Raw genomic sequence first — 19476 nt, 5'->3', positions numbered from 1 at the left:
GTGAAAATTGCAAATCAATCCCAGAAAAACAGCAAAGGACCTTGTGAAGATGCTGGAGGAAACGGGTACAAAAGTATCTATATCCACAGTAATATGAGTCCTATATCAACATAACCTGAAAGGCTGCTCAGCAAGTAAGAAGCCACTGCTCCAAAACCGCCATAAAAAAGCCAGACTACGGTTCGCAACTGCACATGGGGACAAAGGTCATACTTTTTGGTGTGTCGTGTCCTCTGGTGTAATGAAACAAAAATAGAACTGATGGGCCATAATGACCATCGTTATGTTTGGAGGAAAAGGGGGGAGGTTATCTACTACTGCTATCTACTGCTATCTACTACTAATATCTACTACTCCTACCTACTACTACTATCTACTACTGCTATCTACTACTAATATCTACTACTGCTATCTACTACTAATGTTGATGTTGATGTTGATGTGATGTTGATGTGATGTTGATGTGATGTTGATGTGATGTTGATGTGATGTTGATGTGATGTTGATGTGACGTTGATGTTGATGTGATGTTGATGTGATATGATGTTGATGTGATATGATGTTGATGTTGATGTCGATGTGATGTCGATGTGATGTTGATGTGATGTTGATGTGATGTTGATGAGATGTTGATGTGATGTTGATGTGATGTTGATGTGATGTCGATGTGATGTCGATGTGATGTGATGTTGATGCGATGTTGATGTGATGTTGATGTGATGTTGATGTGATGTTGATGTTGATGTGATGTTGATGTGATGTGGATGTTGATGTTGATGTTAATGTGATGTGATGTCTATTTTGTGAAGTGCACCAGTCCCTCCTGCAGCAAAGCATCCCCACAACATGATGCTGCCACCCCCGTGCTTCACGGTTGGGATTGAATTCTTCGGCTTGCAAGCATCTCCCTTTTTCTTCCAAACATAACGATGGCCATTCTGGCCAAACAGTTCTGTTTTTGTTTCATCAGACCAGAGGACATTTCTCCAAAAAGTTTGATCTTTGTCCCCATCTGCAGTTACAAACTGTAGTCTGGCTTTTTATTTTATTATTATTTTTATTTTTTATTTGACCCCTTCTTCTCCCCAATTTCGTGGTATCCAATTGTTGTAGTAGCTACTATCTTGTCTCACCGTACGGGCTCGGGAGAGACGAAGGTTGAAAGTCATGCGTCCTCCGATACACAACCCAACCAAGCCGCACTGCTTCTTAACACAGCGCGCATCCAACCCGGAAGCCAGCCGCACCAATGCGTCGGAGGAAACACTGTGCACCTTTCTACCTTGGTTAGCATGCACTGCGCCCGGCCCGCCACAGGAGTCGCTGGTTCGCGATGAGACAAGGATATTCCTACCGGCCAGGCCCTCCCTAACCCGGACGATGCGAGGCCAATTGTGCGTCACGCCACGGACCTCCCGGTTGCGGCCGGTTACGACAGAGCCTGGGCGCGAACCCAGGGGCTCTGATGGCACAGCTGGCGCTCTGATGGCACCACAGCTGGCCCTTAACCACTGCGCCACCCGGGAGGCCAGTCTGGCTTTTTTTATGGCGGTTTTGGAGCAGTGGCTTCTTCCTTGCTGAGTGACCTTTCAGGTTATGTCGATATAGGACTCGTTTTGCTCTGGATATAGATACTGTTGTACCTGTTTCCTTCAGCATCTTCACAAGTTCCTTTGCCGTTGTTCTGTGATTGATTTGCACTTTTCACTCCAAAGTACGTTCTAGAGGTCGACCGATTTATGATTTTTCAACACCGATACCGATTGGAGGACCAAAGAAAGCTGATAATGACAATTACAACAATACTGAATGAACACTTTTATTTTAACTTAATACATCAATCAATTAAATGTAGCCTCAAATAGATAATTAAACATGTTCAATTTGGTTTAAATAATGCCAAAACAAAGTGTTGGAGAAGAAAGTAAAAGTGCAATATGTGCCATGTAAGAAAGCTAACGTTTAAGTTCCTTGCTCAGAACATGAGAACATATGACAGCTGCTGGTTCCTTTTAACATGAGTCTTCAATATTCCCAGTTAAGAAGTTTTAGGTTGAGGTTATTATAGGAATTATAGGACTATTTGTCTCTATACGATTTGTATTTCATATACCTTTGACTATTGGATGTTCTTATAGGCACTTTAGTATTGCCAACGCTATTAGCGCGCACCCTGCTAACTAGTTAGCAATTTCACATCGGTTACACCAGCCTATTCTCGGGAGTTGATAGGCTTGAAGTCATAACCAACGCAATGCTTGAAGCATTGCGAAGAGCTGCTGGCAAACGCATGACAGTGCTGTTTGAATGAATGCTTACGAGACTGCTGCTGCCTACCACCGCTCAGTCAGACTGCTCTATCAAATATCAATTCATAGACTTACTAATACCATAATAGCACACAGAAATAAGAGCCTTAGGTGATTAATTTGGTCAAATCCGTATAAATAAAAAATAAAACGTTTATTCTTTCAGTGAAATATGGAACCGTTCCGTATTTTGTCTAACGGGTGGCATCCATAAGTCTAAATGTTGCTGTTACATTGCACAACTTTCAATGTTATGTCATAATTACATAAGGTGAACGCACTAATTTGTAAGTCGCTCTGGATAAGAGCGTCTGCTAAATGACTTAAATGTAATGTAAATGGGAGGCTTGCAAGCAGAAGAACACCATCCCAACCGTGAAGCACAGGGGTGGCAGCATCGTGTTGTGGGGGTACTTTGCTGCAGGAGGGACTGGTGCAATTCAAAAAATAGATGGCATCATGAGGTAGGACAAGTATGTGGATATATTGAAGAAACATCTCAAGTCATCAGTCAGGAAGTTAAAGCTTGGTTGCAAATGGGTCTTCCAAATGGACAATGACTCCAAGCATACTACCAAAGTTGTGGCAAAATGGCTTAAGGACAACAAAGTCAAGGTATTGGTGTGGCCATCACAAAGCCTTGACCTCAATCCTATAGAAAATTTGTGGGCAGAACTGAAAAGGTGTGTACGAGCAAGGCGGCCTACAAACCTGACTCAGTTACGCCAGCACTGCTAGGAGGAATGGGCCAAAATTCACCCAATTTATTGTGGGACACTTGTGGGAGGTTACCCAAAACATTTGACTTAAGTTAACCAATTTAAAGGTAATGCTACCAAATACTGATTGAGTGTATGTAAACTTCTGACCCGCTGGGAATGTGATGAAAGAAATAAAAGCTTAAATAAATAATTCTCTCTATTATTATTCTGACATTTCACATTCTTAAAATAAAGTGATGATCCCAACTGATCTAAGACAGGGAATTTTTACTAGGATTAAATGTCAGGAATTGTGTGAAACTGAGTTTAAATGTATTTGGCTAAAGTGTATGTGAACTGTATATCCGAATATCCACAATCGTATTGCGTGCATATAACCGTACTCGATGTCCCATGTTCTTTGATTGTCATTTTGTCGAATGAGTAAAGGTCCTTAAGATGTATTTACTGAAAGATCTCTTTACTAGAGCTTCTAAACCCAGATCTTCTCTAAAGGGAATTGGTGTTTCTTGACACGTAACCTTTTTTGCAGCGATTTGTGACATTTTACCTATTTCAGAAAAGTCTTTAAAACCTGGAGAACCGCTGACTAGGGAATCATTAGATGCATGCAAATGAGCCATTTGTGAAGTCAATGTGATGTCGACCTTTGCAAACGTAGGCAGCTGGGATGTCATGACGTTCCCACAGACGCTCTTTATTGACCAACGCTCTAGAGATGAGTATCTTTGGAAACCGCCCCAACTCACTCCCCATCTTTCTCACCCATCTCCCCCACCTCCTCCCCCTTTCGCTACGTGCTTATGCTTGGCAAGCTGTTTCCATGGAGCGCCAGTCCAAGGTACAGATGACCCATGCTGATGAAGAAATGGAGCCAGGGCTAATGAGGGACATATGTTGTAACTGCCTCATTTATGAAGCATGCAGTCTTTCACAGTGCCACTGAAGTATCAATCTTCCTATAGTGCTCTTGGCTGGTTGAGGAGTCTCCCCATTCAGCACCAGGTCTTAGGCTACTTTAACTTCCCCCAGTGTTGCATTACACTATCGCTGTCTGTGTGTAAGCTCATTAAGATATCCAACTGACTTTATTTGCTTTCAGATGCATGACCCCAGTCAGTCTTAGAAGGAAAAGGTTGGATTCAAGTTCAGAGGCAGTCTGGTTCACAAGCCCCCCAAGTTTAGCTTTCAAGCCCTCTCTGTATCCAGATGGATTCTGTGTTATTTGGTCGACATCCAATGGGGAACAGTGCATTGGTCCCTCATACTAATAGTCTAGGGGCAGTGCCTAACGCAATTCTGTCAGCGTTTCTTGAAAACCCTGAAGTGATATTTTTTGAGACTGTTATTTGAATAGACTACACAATTATCATTGTAAAGATGAGGGAAAACGGTATTCTTGAGAACCTGTTTTTCTACAGTTTGGCCTGTTGGTGGAGCTGTCTTGTCATTATGTATTATTGCTTTCCAGTGAACCACAGGCATTTTCCCTGTGTTCTCTCTCAAGTGCTTTTTACCTTCAGAAAGCAACCTATTTATGCCATTAAGTTGTAGATCATGGCATAGAGAAATATATATATATATATTTTTTTTTTTCAAATTGCTGAGGTTATTATGACAACCTTTCTGCTCAGAAATAGACTGAAGTGTTTTCCATTAAACGGTCAATACAGTTACTGTCCAATAACTGACTGGAAGTACATGTGTTGTACATTGTATAGGGTCATATAGTGTCAGTCATATTAAAACTATTGTGAGCAGCAGAGCAAATATTTAAACCAGCCCAGCGGTTTTGGGAAGCGCTTATGTGGTCCTTCTGTAGCTCAGTTGGTAGAGCATGGCGCTTGTAACGCCAGGGTAGTGGGTTCGATTCCCGGGACCACCCATACGTAGAATGTATGCACACATGACTGTAAGTCGCTTTGGATAAAAGCGTCTGCTAAATGGCATATATTATTATTATTATTATTATTATTATGTGGGAAACATCAGTGCAACACTATATTCCTGGAACAATTCTGTATTGTCGTTAATATAATACAGGAAAGAATTGTAATTTGTGTAGCCAAATGCACTTAAATGCTTAACACAGTTATTTGCACAGAATATGTAAAATTGCACCATAAAGTGCTCTTGTGATGTGCAAGCCAAATGTATGTTTAGATGTTTTTCTTGAAGGACCAGTGCAGTCAAACAAGATTGGCTGGTGTTTTTATATAAAATTCCACACTGAGGTTGGAATAACACTGTGAAAATTATGATAATTCCCTTTTAGTGTAAGCACTGTTTGAAAAGACTATCTGAAATTTCAGCCTGTTTTAGTGGGATGGAGTTTTGGCCTGCCTGGTGACATTACCAGTTCATAAACCAATAAGAACCTCTGGCAATAACATCTTGTTTTCAGTTTTCCCCTCCCCATTCAGACTCCCAGACAGTCTTAACAAAATTATTTCTTGAGAGAATGCTCTTTGCTAAGAAGCTATTTTTCATAATAAGGCAATTCATTCTTACCCAGAAGTTATTTTATATTGAGATTAACGGCTGCATTGGACCTTTTGATTAATGTTGTTTTCCCTCCACCCATAATTGTTTGCCAGAAGAACACTAGAACCTTTCATATTGTTATGAAACTTAAATGTTAAAGGGATACTTTGGGGTTTTGGCAATGAGGCCCTTTTTCAACTTCCCCTGAGTCAGATGAACTCGTGGATACCATTTTTATGTCTGTGTACAGTATGAAGGAAGTTTCAGGTAGTTTCAGGAGCCAATGCTAACTAGTGTTAGCATCTAATACTGGGTAAGTAGTTAAAGGACCTCATTGCCAAAATCCTGAAGTATCCCTTAAAGATCAAATACAAATGTATTGTAAGCAACAGTGAACTGCATCCTTATGGGCCTTTCCCAATAATGCAGAGAAAAATTATAACACAAGGAATAAATGCACAATGAGTCACGATAACTTGGCTATATACACAGGCTACCAGTTCCGAGTCGATGTGTAGGGGTGCGAGGTAGATATATACATATAGTTAGAGGTAAAGTGATGAGGCAACAGTATAGATATGTGACGAGTCAAGAGTTGGTGCAAAGAGGGTCAATGTAGTTAGTCCGGATAGCTATTTAGTTGAGTGATTTGATTGAATTTATTATACAATTTTTTACATACATACGGTGGGGCAAAAAAGTATTTAGTCAGTCACCATTTGTGCAAGTTCTCCCACTTAAAAAGAAACACTGTTTCCCATGCTTGTTCAATGAACCATTAAAAATGACTGAACATGCACCTGTGGAAGGTCATTAAGACACTAACAGCTTACAGACGTAGGCAATTATGGTCACAATTATGAAAACTTAGGACACTAAAGAGGCTTTTCTACTGACTCTGAAAAACACTGCAGTAAAAGAAAGATGCCCAGGGTCCCTGCTCATCTGAGTGAACATGCCTTAGGCATGCTGCAAGGAGGCATGAGGACTGAAGATGTGGCCAGGGCAATAAATAGCAATGTCCGTTCTGTGAGATGCCAAAGACAGCGCTACAGGGAGACAGGACGGACAGCTGATCATCCTCGCAGTGGCAGACCACGTGTAACAACACCTGCACAGGATCGGTACATCCGAACATCACACCTGCGGGACAGGTACAGGCAACAACAACTGCCTGAGTTACAGCAGGAACGCACAATCCCTCCATCAGTGTTCAGACTGTCCGCAATAGGCTGAGAGAGGCTGGACTGAGGGCTTGTAGGCCTGTTGTAAGGCAGGTCCTCACCAGACATCACCGGCAACAACGTCCGCTATGGGCACAAACCCACCGTCACTTGACCAGACAGTACTGGCAAAAAGTGCTCTTCACTGACGAGTCGCGGTTTTGTCTCACCAGGGGTGATGGTCGGATTCGCGTTTATCGTCGAAGGAATGAGCGTTACACCGAGGCCTGATTTTGGAGGTGATGGGTCCGTCATGGTCTGGGGCGGTGTGTCACAGCATCATCAGACTGAGCTTGTTGTCATTGCAGCTAATCTCAACGCTGTGCGTTACAGGGAAGACATCCTCCTCCCTCATGTGGTACCCTTCCTGCAGGCTCATCCTGACATGACCCTCCAGCATGACAATGCCACCAGCCATGCTGCTCATTCTGTGCATGATTTCCTATAAGACAGGAATGTCAGTGTTCTGCCATGGCCAGCGAAGAGCCCGGATGTCATGCCGGTGAAAGAGGACCCAAAAGCGACTTGGCGAAAACAGAGTCTTTAATCCAGTAAAGTAAATACAATAAAAAAAACACAACTTTCACTCGAAATGACGAGGACAAACTGGAGACTCGATCTTGAACAGCAGGTGAACAACAGGTTGCCTCGGGAAGGCACTTGAACCAGACAGACTCAGACACCTGCTCACCACGCAGCATCTGAGGAAAACACGACACGACAGGGCGATACACAAACACAGCACGGTGAATTCTAGACAAGGAACCGACAGGGCAGAAACGAATAACAAGGAGAGAAATAGGGACTCTAATCTGGGGAAAGGATCGGGAACAGGTGTGGGAAGGCTAAATGATGATTAGGGGAATAGGAACAGCTGGGAGCAGGAACGGAACGATAGAGAGAAGAGAGAGCGAGAGAGTGAGAGAGGGAGGGGGGAGAGAGAGGGATAGAAAGAGGGAAAGAACCTAATAAGACCAGCAGAGGGAAACAAATAGAATGGGGAGCACAGGGACAAGACATGATAATAAATGACAAAACATGACAGTACCCCCCCCACTCACCGAGCGCCTCCTGGCGCACTCGAGGAGGAATCCTGGCGGCAACGGAGGAAATCATCAATGAGTGAACGGTCCAGCACGTCCCGAGACGGAACCCAACTCCTCTCCTCAGGACCGTAACCCTCCCAATCCATGATCTTATGTACCTTGTAAATAGGTGCGCTCTCGACAAGGACGGGAGGGGGGGAGGGAAAACGAACGGGAGTGCGAAGAAAGGGCTTGACACAGGAGACATGGAAGACAGGATGGACGCGACGAAGATGTCGCGGAAGAAGCAGTCGCACAGCGACAGGATTGACGACCTGGGAGACACGGAACGGACCAATGAACCGCGGAGTCAACTTACGAGAAGCTGTCGTAAGAGGAAGGTTGCGAGTGGAAAGCCACACTCTCTGGCCGCAACAATACCTTGGACTCTTAATCCTGCGTTTATTGGCGGCTCTCACAGTCTGTGCCCTGTAACGGCAAAGTGCAGACCTCACCCTCCTCCAGGTGCGCTCACAACGTTGGACAAACGCTTGAGCGGAGGGAACGCTGGACTCTGCAAGCTGGGATGAGAACAGAGGAGGCTGGTAACCCAGACTACTCTGAAACGGAGATAACCCGGTAGCAGACGAAGGAAGCGAATTGTGAGCGTATTCTGCCAAGGGGAGCTGTTCTGCCCAAGACGCAGGGTTTCTGAAAGAAAGGCTGCGTAGTATGCGACCAATCGTCTGATTGGCCCTCTCTGCTTGACCGTTAGACTGGGGATGAAACCCGGAAGAGAGACTGACGGACGCACCAATCAAACGACAGAACTCCCTCCAAAACTGTGACGTGAATTGCGGACCTCTGTCTGAAACGGCGTCTAACGGGAGGCCATGAATTCTGAATACATTCTCGATAATGATTTGTGCCGTCTCCTTAGCGGAAGGAAGTTTAGCGAGGGAATGAAATGTGCCGCCTTAGAGAACCTATCGACAACCGTAAGAATCACAGTCTTCCCCGCAGACAAAGGCAGACCGGTAATGAAGTCTAGGGCGATGTGAGACCATGGTCGAGAAGGAATGGGGAGCGGTCTGAGACGACCGGCAGGAGGAGAGTTACCCGACTTAGTCTGCGCGCAGTCCGAACAAGCAGCCACGAAACGGCGCGTGTCACGCTCCTGAGTCGGCCACCAAAAGCGCTGGCGAATAGACGCAAGAGTGCCTCGAACACCGGGATGACCAGCTAACTTGGCAGAGTGAGCCCACTGAAGAACAGCCAGACGAGTGGAAACAGGAACGAAAAGGAGGTTACTAGGACAAGCGCGCGCGACGCAGTGTGTGTGAGTGCTTGCTTAACCTGTCTTTCAATTCCCAGACTGTTAACCCGACAACACGCCCATAAGGAAGAATCCCCTCGGGATCAGTAGAAGCCACAGAAGAACTAAACAGACGGGATAAGGCATCAGGCTTGGTGTTCTTGCTACCCGGACGGTAAGAAATCACAAACTCGAAACGAGCGAAAAACAACGCCCAACGAGCTTGACGGGCATTAAGTCGTTTGGCAGAACGGATGTACTCAAGGTTCTTATGGTCTGTCCAAACGACAAAAGGAACGGTCGCCCCCTCCAACCACTGTCGCCATTCGCCTAGGGCTAAGCGGATGGCGAGCAGTTCACGGTTACCCACATCATAGTTGCGCTCAGATGGCGACAGGCGATGAGAAAAATAAGCGCAAGGATGAACCTTATCGTCAGACTGGAAGCGCTGGGATAGAATGGCTCCCACGCCTACCTCTGAAGCGTCAACCTCGACAATGAATTGTCTAGTGACGTCAGGAGTAACGAGGATAGGAGCGGACGTAAAACGTTCTTTTAGAAGATCAAAAGCTCCCTGGGCGGAACCGGACCACTTAAAACACGTCTTGACAGAAGTAAGAGCTGTGAGAGGGGCAGCAACTTGACCGAAATTACGAATGAAACGCCGATAGAAATTAGCGAAACCTAAAAGCGCTGCAACTCGACACGTGACCTTGGAACGGGCCAATCACTGACAGCTTGGACCTTAGCGGAATCCATCTGAATGCCTTCAGCGGAAATAACGGAACCGAGAAAAGTAACGGAGGAGACATGAAAAGAGCACTTCTCAGCCTTTACGTAGAGACAATTCTCTAAAAGGCGCTGTAGAACACGTCGAACGTGCTGAACATGAATCTCGAGTGACGGAGAAAAAATCAGGATATCGTCAAGATGGACAAAAACAAAGATGTTCAGCATGTCTCTCAGAACATCATTAACTAATGCCTGAAAAACAGCTGGCGCATTGGCGAGACCGAACGGCAGAACCCGGTACTCAAAATGCCCTAACGGAGTGTTAAACGCCGTTTTCCACTCGTCCCCCTCTCTGATGCGCACGAGATGGTAAGCGTTACGAAGGTCCAACTTAGTAAAGCACCTGGCTCCCTGCAGAATCTCGAAGGCTGATGACATAAGGGGAAGCGGATAACGATTCTTAACCGTTATGTCATTCAGCCCTCGATAATCCACGCAGGGGCGCAGAGTACCGTCCTTCTTCTTAACAAAAAGAACCCCGCCCGGCCGGAGAGGAAGAAGGCACTATGGTACCGGCGTCAAGAGACACAGACAAATAATCCTCGAGAGCCTTACGTTCGGGAGCCGACAGAGAGTATAGTCTACCCCGAGGAGGAGTGGTCCCCGGAAGGAGATCAATACTACAATCATACGACCGGTGAGGAGGAAGGGAGTTGGCTCGGGACCGACTGAAGACCGTGCGCAGATCATGATATTCCTCCGGCACTCCTGTCAAATCGCCAGGTTCCTCCTGAGAAGTAGGGACAGAAGAAACGGGAGGGATGGCAGACATTAAACACTTCACATGACAAGAAACGTTCCAGGATAGGATAGAATTACTAGACCAATTAATAGAAGGATTATGACATACTAGCCAGGGATGACCCAAAACAACAGGTGTAAACGGTGAACGGAAAATCAAAAGAAATAGTCTCACTGTGGTTACCAGATACTGTGAGGGTTAAAGGTAGTGTCTCAAATCTGATACTGGGAAGATGACTACCATCTAAGGCGAACATGGGCGTAGGCTTCTCTAACTCTCTGAAAGGAATGTCATGTTTCCGAACCCATGCTTCGTCCATGAAACAACCCTCAGCCCCAGAGTCTATCAAGGCACTACATGTAGCACCCGAACCGGTCCAGCGTAGATGGACCGACAAAGTAGTACAGGATTTTGATGGAGAGACTTGAGTAGTTGCGCTCACCTGTAGCCCTCCGCTTACAGATGAGCTCTGGCTTTTACTGGACATGAATTAACAAAATGTCCAGCAACTCCGCAATAGAGACACAGGCGGTTGGTGATCCTCCGTTCCCTCTCCTTAGTCGAGATGCGAATCCCTCCCAGCTGCATGGGCTCAGTCTCTGAGCCAGAGGAGGGAGATGGTTGCGATGCGGAGCAGGGAAACACCGTTGATGCGAGCTCTCTTCCACGAGCCCGGTGACGAAGATCTACCCGTCGTTCTATGCGGATGGCGAGAGCAATCAAAGAGTCCACATCTGAAGGAACCTCCCGGGAGAGAATCTCATCCTTAACCACTGCGTGGAGTCCCTCCAGAAAACGAGCGAGCAGCGCCGGCTCGTTCCACTCACTAGAGGCAGCAAGAGTGCGAAACTCAATAGAATAATCCGTTATGGACCGTTCACCTTGGCATAAGGAAGCCAGGGCCCTAGAAGCCTCCCTACCAAAAACTGAACGGTCAAAAACCCGAATCATCTCCTCTTTAAAGTTCTGGAACTTGTTAGAGCAATCAGCCCTTGCCTCCCAGATAGCTGTGCCCCATTCTCGAGCCCGGCCAGTAAGGAGTGAAATGACGTAAGCAACCCGAGCTCTCTCTCTAGAGTATGTGTTGGGTTGGAGAGAGAACACAATCTCACACTGCGTGAGAAAGGAGCGGCACTCAGTGGGCTGCCCGGAGTAGCAAGGTGGGTTATTAACCCTAGGTTCTGGAGGCTCGGCAGGCCAGGAAGTAACAGGTGGCACGAGACGTAGACTCTGGAACTGTCCAGAGAGGTCGGAAACCTGAGCGGCCAGGTTCTCCACGGCATGGCGAGCAGCAGACAATTCCTGCTCGTGTCTGCCGAGCATGGCTCCTTGGATCTCGACGGCAGTGTAACGAGCGTCTGAAGTCGCTGGGTCCATTCCTTGGTCGGTTCCTTCTGTCATGCCGGTGAAAGAGGACCCAAAAGCGACTTGGCGAAAACAGAGTCTTTAATCCAGTAAAGTAAATACAATCAAAAAAACACAACTTTCCCTCGAAATGACGAGGACAAACTGGAGACTCGATCTTGAACAGCAGGTGAACAACAGGTTGCCTCGGGAAGGCACTTGAACCAGACAGACTCAGACACCTGCTCACCACGCAGCATCTGAGGAAAACACGACACGACAGGGCGATACACAAACACAGCACGGTGAATTCTAGACAAGGAACCGACAGGGCAGAAACGAATAACAAGGAGAGAAATAGGGACTCTAATCAGGGAAAAGGATCGGGAACAGGTGTGGGAAGGCTAAATGATGATTAGGGGAATAGGAACAGCTGGGAGCAGGAACGGAACGATAGAGAGAAGAGAGAGTGAGAGAGGGAGGGGGAGAGAGAGGGATAGAAAGAGGGAAAGAACCTAATAAGACCAGCAGAGGGAAACGAATAGAATGGGGAGCACAGGGACAAGACATGATAATAAATGACAAAACATGACACCGGATCTCAATCCCATTGAGCACGTCTGGGACCTGTTGGACCGGAGGGTGAGGGCTAGGGCCATTTCCCCCAGAAATGTCCGGGAACTTGCAGGTACCTTGGTGGAAGAGTGGGGTAACATATCTCACAGCAAGAACTGGCAAATCTGGTGCAGTCTATGAGGAGGAGATGCACTGCAGTACTTAATGCAGCTGGTGGCCGCAACGGATACAGACTGTTACTTTTGACCCCCCCTTTGTTCAGGGACACATTATTTTGTATCTGTTAATCACATGTCTGTCGAACTTGTTTAGTTTGTCTCAGTTGTTGAATCTTGTTATGATCATACAAATATTTACACATGTTAAGTTTGCTGAAAATAAACGCAGTTGACAGTAAGAGGACATTTGTTTTTTTGCCGAGTTTACACACACACATTAATTCATTCATAAAGGCACTCCAGCCGGTGACACGTTCACATACAATTTAAGAAAACCATCAAGGATAACACAAAGCTTAAAATATTATTTACATTGTGGTCCTAACTATATTGAACAAAAATATAAACGCAACATGTAACGTGTTGGTCCCACATTTCATGAGCTGAAATAAAAGATCCCAGAAATGTTCCATATGCAAAAAAGTTTATTTAGATCCAATTTTGTGCACGTTTGTTTTCATACCCGTTAGAAAGCATTCCTCCTTTGCCACAATAATCAATCCTCCACCTGAATGGCATATCAAGAAGCTGATTGACCAGCATGTATGCAGTTTTGTCACACAACACAATGCCACAGATGTCTCAAGTTTTGAGGGTGCCTGCAATTGGCATGCTGACTGCAGGGATCTCCACCAGAGCTGTTGTCAGAGAATTGAATGTTCATTTCTCTACCATAAGACTCCTCCCGGCATTTTAGAGAATTTGGCAGTACGTCCAGCTGGCCTCACAACCGCAGACCACGCATAACCACGCCATCTCAGGACCTCCACATCCAGCTTCTTAATCTGCGGTATCGTCTGAGACCAGCCACCCCGAAAGTTGATGAAACTGAGGAAATTTCTGTCTGTAATAAAGCCCTTATGTGGGGGAAAAAACTAATTCTGAGTGGCTGGGCCTGGCTCCCCAGTGTGTGGGCCTATGCCCACCCATGGCAGCACCCCTGCCCAATCTATGGATTGAGGCCTAATTTATTTATTTAAATTGACAGATTTTCTTGTTGCATGTTTAGTTTATTTTTATTTTGTTGTCTTATGGCTTGGGGGTAGAAGCTAGTCCGGGTCCTGTTTAGTTCCAAACTTGGTTCATCGCTACCACTTGCCGTGTGAGAGCAGAGAGAACAGTCTGACTTTGGGGGCTGGAGTCTTTTGAAAATGTTTAGGGCTTTCCTCTGACACTGCCTGGTATAGAAGTCCTGGATGGCAATGTAGCTCCTTGTGCTCAGATGTCATGCAGTTGCCATACCAAGCAGTGATGCAGCCAGTCAAGATGCTCGTGATGGTGCAGCTGTAGAACTTTTTGAGGATCTGCGGGCCCATGCAGAATCTTTTCAGCCTCCGCGGGGTAGAGGTTATTTTATTTATTTTTATTCCGTTCCTTCACGATTGTGTTGGTGTATGTAGACCATGTTAATTCCTTAATGATGTGGACACAGAAACTTGAAGCTCTCTACCTACTCAACTACTGTACAGCCCTGTCGATGTGAATGGTTGCTTGCTCCATTTCCTGTAGTCCACAATCAGCTCCTTTGTCTTTCAGGTCCCTGACCTCCTCTCCATAGACGGTTTTGTCGTCGGTGATCAGGCATACCACTGTCGTGTCGTCAGATGTAATGATGGTGTTGAAGTCGTGCGTGGCCATGTACGACTGTAAATATGACAATGGCGAATGTGTTGTTGCCTACCTTCACCACCTGGGGGTGGCCTGTCAGGATGTTCAGGATCCAGTTACAGAGGGAGGTGTTCAGTACCAGGGTCCAGAGCTTAGTGTCGAGCTTTGTGTTGACCTTTGAGGGCACTATGGTGTCAATTAACAGCATTCTCACATAGGTGTTCTTCCTTTCCAGATGGGAGAGGGCAGTGTGGAGTGCAATAAGGATTGCATCATCTGTGGATCTGTTGGGGTGCTATATGAATTGGAGTGGATTTTGGGTGTTTGGGATGATGATGTTGATGTGAGCCATGACCAGCCTTACAAAACAGTTCATGGCTACAGATGTGAGTGCTACGGGGAGATAGTCATTTAGACAGGTTACCTTGGCATTCTTTGGCACATGGACTATGGTGGTCTGCTTGAGACATGTAGGTATTACAGATTGGGTCAGGGAGAGTTTAAAATGTCAGTGAAGACACTCACCAGCTAGTCAGCGCATGCTCTTAATACGTGTCCTGGTAATCCATCTGGCCCCCACAGCCTTGTGAATGTTAATCTGTTTAAAGGTCCTACTCACATCGGCTACAGAGAGCGAGATCGCACAGTCAGCCAGAACTGCTGGTGCTCTCATGCATGGTTGTCACTTGCCTCAAAGCAAGCATAGAAGGAATTTAACTTCAGGTAGGCTTGCGTCACTGTGCAGCTTGCGGCTGGGTTTCTTTTTGTAGTCCGTGATAGTTTGTAAACCCTGCCACATCTGACGAGCGTCAAAGCCCCCTTCAAGTTAAACTGGTACTGAAATACTTTTGCAAGGTTTTGCTCTTCCCTTTTATTAAAATAGTTGACTCCACGGATAGGCATGCTTTTTTCCACGGATAGGCATACTTCAAATCAAATCAAATCAAATTTATTTATATAGCCCTTCGTACATCAGCTGATATCTCAAAGTGCTGTACAGAAACCCAGCCTAAAACCCCAAACAGCAAACAATGCAGGTGTAAAAGCACGTGTAAAAGCACGGTGGCTAGGAAAAACTCCCTAGAAAGGCCAAAACCTAGGAAGAAACCTAGAGAGGAACCGGGCTATGTGGGGTGGCCAGTCCTCTTCTGGCTGTGCCGGGTAGAGATTATAACAGAACATGACCAAGATGTTCAAATGTTCATAAATGACCAGCATGGTCAAATAATAAGGCAGAACAGTTGAAACTGGAGCAGCAGCACAGTCAGATGGACTGGGGACAGCAAGGAGCCATCATGTCAGGTAGTCCTGGGGCACGGTCCTAGGGCTCAGGTCCTCCGAGAGAGAGAAAGAAAGAGAGAATTAGAGAGAGCATATGTGGGGTGGCCAGTCCTCTTCTGGCTGTGCCAGGTGGAGATTATAACAGAACGTGGCCAAGATGTTCAAATGTTCATAAATGACCAGCATGGTTGAATAATAGTAAGGCAGAACAGTTGAAACTGGAGCAGGAGCATGGCCAGGTGGACTGGGGACAGCAAGGAGTCCTCATGTCAGGTAGTCCTGGGACATGGTCCTAGGGCCCAGGCCAGTTGAAACTGGAGCAGCAGCATGGCCAGGTGGACTGGGGACAGCAAGGAGTCATCATGTCAGGTAGTCCTGGGGCATGGTTCTAGGGCTCAGGTCCTCCGAGAGAGAGAAAGAAAGAGAGAAGGAGAGAATTAGAGAACGCACACTTAGATTTACACAGGACACCGAATAGGACAGGAGAAGTACTCCAGATAAACAAACTGACCCTAGCCCCCCGACACAAACTACTGCAGCATAAATACTGGAGGCTGAGACAGGAGGGGTCAGGAGACACTGTGGCCCCATCCGAGGACACCCCCGGACAGGGCCAAACAGGAAGGATATAACCCCACCCACTTTGCCAAAGCACAGCCCCCACACCACTAGAGGGAAATCTTCAACCACCAACTTACCATCCTGAGACAAGGCCGAGTATAGCCCACAAAGATCTCCGACACGGTACAACCCAAGGGGTGGGGGGGGGAACCCAGACAGGCCGACCACAACAGTGAATCAACCCACCCAGGTGACGCATCCCCCCCCAGGGACGGCACGAGAGAGCCCCAGCAAGCCAGTGACTCAGCCCCCGTAACAGGGTTAGAGGCAGAGAATCCCAGTGGAAAAAGGGGAACCGGCCAGGCAGAGACAGCAAGGGCGGTTCGTTGCTCCAGAGCCTTTCCGTTCACCTTCCCACTCCTGGGCCAGACTACACTCAATCATATGACCCACTGAAGAGATGAGTCTTCAGTAAAGACTTAAAGGTTGAGACCGAGTTTGCGTCTCTGACATGGGTAGGCAGACCGTTCCATAAAAATGGAGCTCTATAGGAGAAAGCCCTGCCTCCAGCTGTTTGCTTAGAAATTCTAGGGACAATTAGGAGGCCTGCGTCTTGTGACCGTAGCGTACGTATAGGTATGTACGGCAGGACCAAATCAGAGAGGTAGGTAGGAGCAAGCCCATGTAATGCTTTGTAGGTTAGCAGTAAAACCTTGAAATCAGCCCTTGCTTTGACAGGAAGCCAGTGTAGAGAGGCTAGCACTGGAGTAATATGATCAAATTTTTTGGTTCTAGTCAGGATTCTAGCAGCCGTATTTAGCACTAACTGAAGTTTATTTAGTGCTTTATCCGGGTAGCCGGAAAATAGAGCATTGCAGTAGTCTAACCTAGAAGTGACAAAAGCATGGATTAATTTTTCTGCATCATTTTTGGACAGAAAGTTTCTGATTTTTGCAATGTTACGTAGATGGAAAAAGCTGTCCTCGAAATGGTCTTGATATGTTCTTCAAAAGAGAGATCAGGGTCCAGAGTAACGCCGAGGTCCTTCACAGTTTTATTTGAGACGACTGTACAACCATTAAGATTAATTGTCAGATTCAACAGAAGATCTCTTTGTTTCTTGGGACCTAGAACAAGCATCTCTGTTTTGTCCGAGTTTAATAGTAGAAAGTTTGCAGCCATCCACTTCCTTATGTCTGAAACACATGCTTCTAGCGAGGGCAATTTTGGTGCTTCACCATGTTTCATTGAAATGTACAGCTGTGTGTCATCCGCATAGCAGTGAAAGTTTACATTATGTTTTCGAATAACATCCCCAAGAGGTAAAATATATAGTGAAAACAATAGTGGTCCTAAAACAGAACCTTGAGGAACACCGAAATGTACAGTTGATTTGTCAGAGGACAAACCATTCACAGAGACAAACTGATATCTTTCCGACAGATAAGACCTAAACCAGGCCAGAACATGTCCGTGTAGACCAATTTGGGTTTCCAATCTCTCCAAAAGAATGTGGTGATCGATGGTATCAAAAGCAGCACTAAGGTCTAGGAGCACGAGGACAGATGCAGAGCCTCGGTCCGATGCCATCAAAATGTCATTTACCACCTTCACAAGTGCCGTCTCAGTGCTATGATGGGGTCTAAAACCAGACTGAAGCATTTCGTATACATTGTTTGTCTTCAGGAAGGCAGTGAGTTGCTGCGCAACAGCCTTCTCTAAAATCTTTGAGAGGAATGGAAGATTCGATATAGGCCGATAGTTTTTTATATTTTCTGGGTCAAGGTTTGGCTTTTTCAAGAGAGGCTTTATTACTGCCACTTTTAGTGAGTTTGGTACACATCCAGTGGATAGAGAGCCGTTTATTATGTTCAACATAGGAGGGCCAAGCACAGGAAGCAGCTCTTTCAGTAGTTTAGTTGGAATAGGGTCCAGTATACAGCTTGAAGGTTTAGAGGCCATGAGGCCACTTCAGCAATTGTTGTTGTTACACAGCCACGTCCTTCTGCTTTGGCTTCATGAAGATATATATTATTTAAAAAATATGAAGTGGCAGGGAGGCTTTGCAAAAATGGGATCGGAGTCCAATCCGGTATCCAATCAGGATCAAATATCCATGTGCAGACAGTAGAGAAGGACGTGATTGTTATGGAAATGAAGCTGGGGAGGGAGGACACTGTCCTTCTCCGGTCAGTGTATGAGATTCATCTTTTGTCTGGCTCCTCTACAACGAGACAGGCTGACCCCACTCTGCTAGACTTCAGAAATTGGGAGTCACTCCCGTTTGTCGTTCGTGGCAATTATCCGGTTCACCAGCCGCTGCAATGGGGTAATGAACCCTTTCCTTCCACCCATATAAGCCACTGTGGCTGTTGTGTGTTATTAAAATGGCGATTCTTTTCCGTCAAGGACGGTGAGGGGATATCACAGAAAGTGTGTAGTTAAAAGAGCGTCAAATTCAAAGCTGGATCTCCATCTGACTAGATTTCCCCTCTCAGTCATTTTTGATTTCAAGAGACATAAATATTTTCCTGTTTTCAGTGTCTTTTTTTCAGTCTTGCATCTACAGTTGTTAGGATGCAATAACATTTGTACCGTATTAAAATATGGCTGACGTGTCAAGCAAGCCCGATTGTTTTATTCTGATTAACCTTTTGGCATTGAGAAATCTGATCAGATTAAAAACATAGGCTTTTTTATATAGTCATTGTCGATAGCAGAAAACCCATATCATGATTGTTGAATTTGTAATATATATGGTTAGATATATGTTTCGTATGCTTAAGTTGTACCTGCACAGCAAGGCCTACGTTTTTTAAATGCTTATACTTAATGCCAGCATGCAGTTGATCAATAAACATGAAAAATGAAGCAATCAATGGGGTGAGCAGCTGTTGTAGGTAAGTGTACAAAGGAAGGGGAACACTGACCCACGTGTCAGTAAATCTGTCTCCAGCTCCATGAGACAAGACATCCTTTACAGTTTGCAGCGTCAGTTTTTTATATTTTTTATATATTTGTCTGGCTCTTTCTTAATCTCTGAAAGGTACCGCCTATGATCTGGAGGCGGTGATCAATTGACTGAAAAGGGCACAGTGGACTGGCCACGGTATCCAATTTGTCACCGTTTCAATAGTTTGATCAAGCTCACAATGCCACGTCTCTTCATCATTGTCTCTGTTCTAGCTCCACTAAACAGATATCTTCTCACACTGGTTTCAGCATTAATTGATGACCCTTGCAGGGCGAAAGATCTGTATGTGCTTTAATTGTTTC

The 19476-nt window shown here is 45.8% G+C and overlaps 1 protein-coding gene across 1 annotated transcript in view; it reads left to right on the top strand.

Moving 5' to 3' along the window:
• prim2 (DNA primase subunit 2) overlaps positions 1-19476 on the top strand; it is a 111862-nt gene that overhangs the window by 51122 nt on the left and 41264 nt on the right. The gene's annotated exons all lie outside the window — the stretch shown is intronic.

This window comes from Oncorhynchus gorbuscha, linkage group LG06 (assembly GCF_021184085.1).
Source record: "Oncorhynchus gorbuscha isolate QuinsamMale2020 ecotype Even-year linkage group LG06, OgorEven_v1.0, whole genome shotgun sequence".
Taxonomy (NCBI): Eukaryota; Metazoa; Chordata; class Actinopteri; order Salmoniformes; family Salmonidae; genus Oncorhynchus; species Oncorhynchus gorbuscha.
Note: the sequence above shows the minus strand (reverse complement) of the source record. Positions and strands in the feature narration are given on the sequence as shown.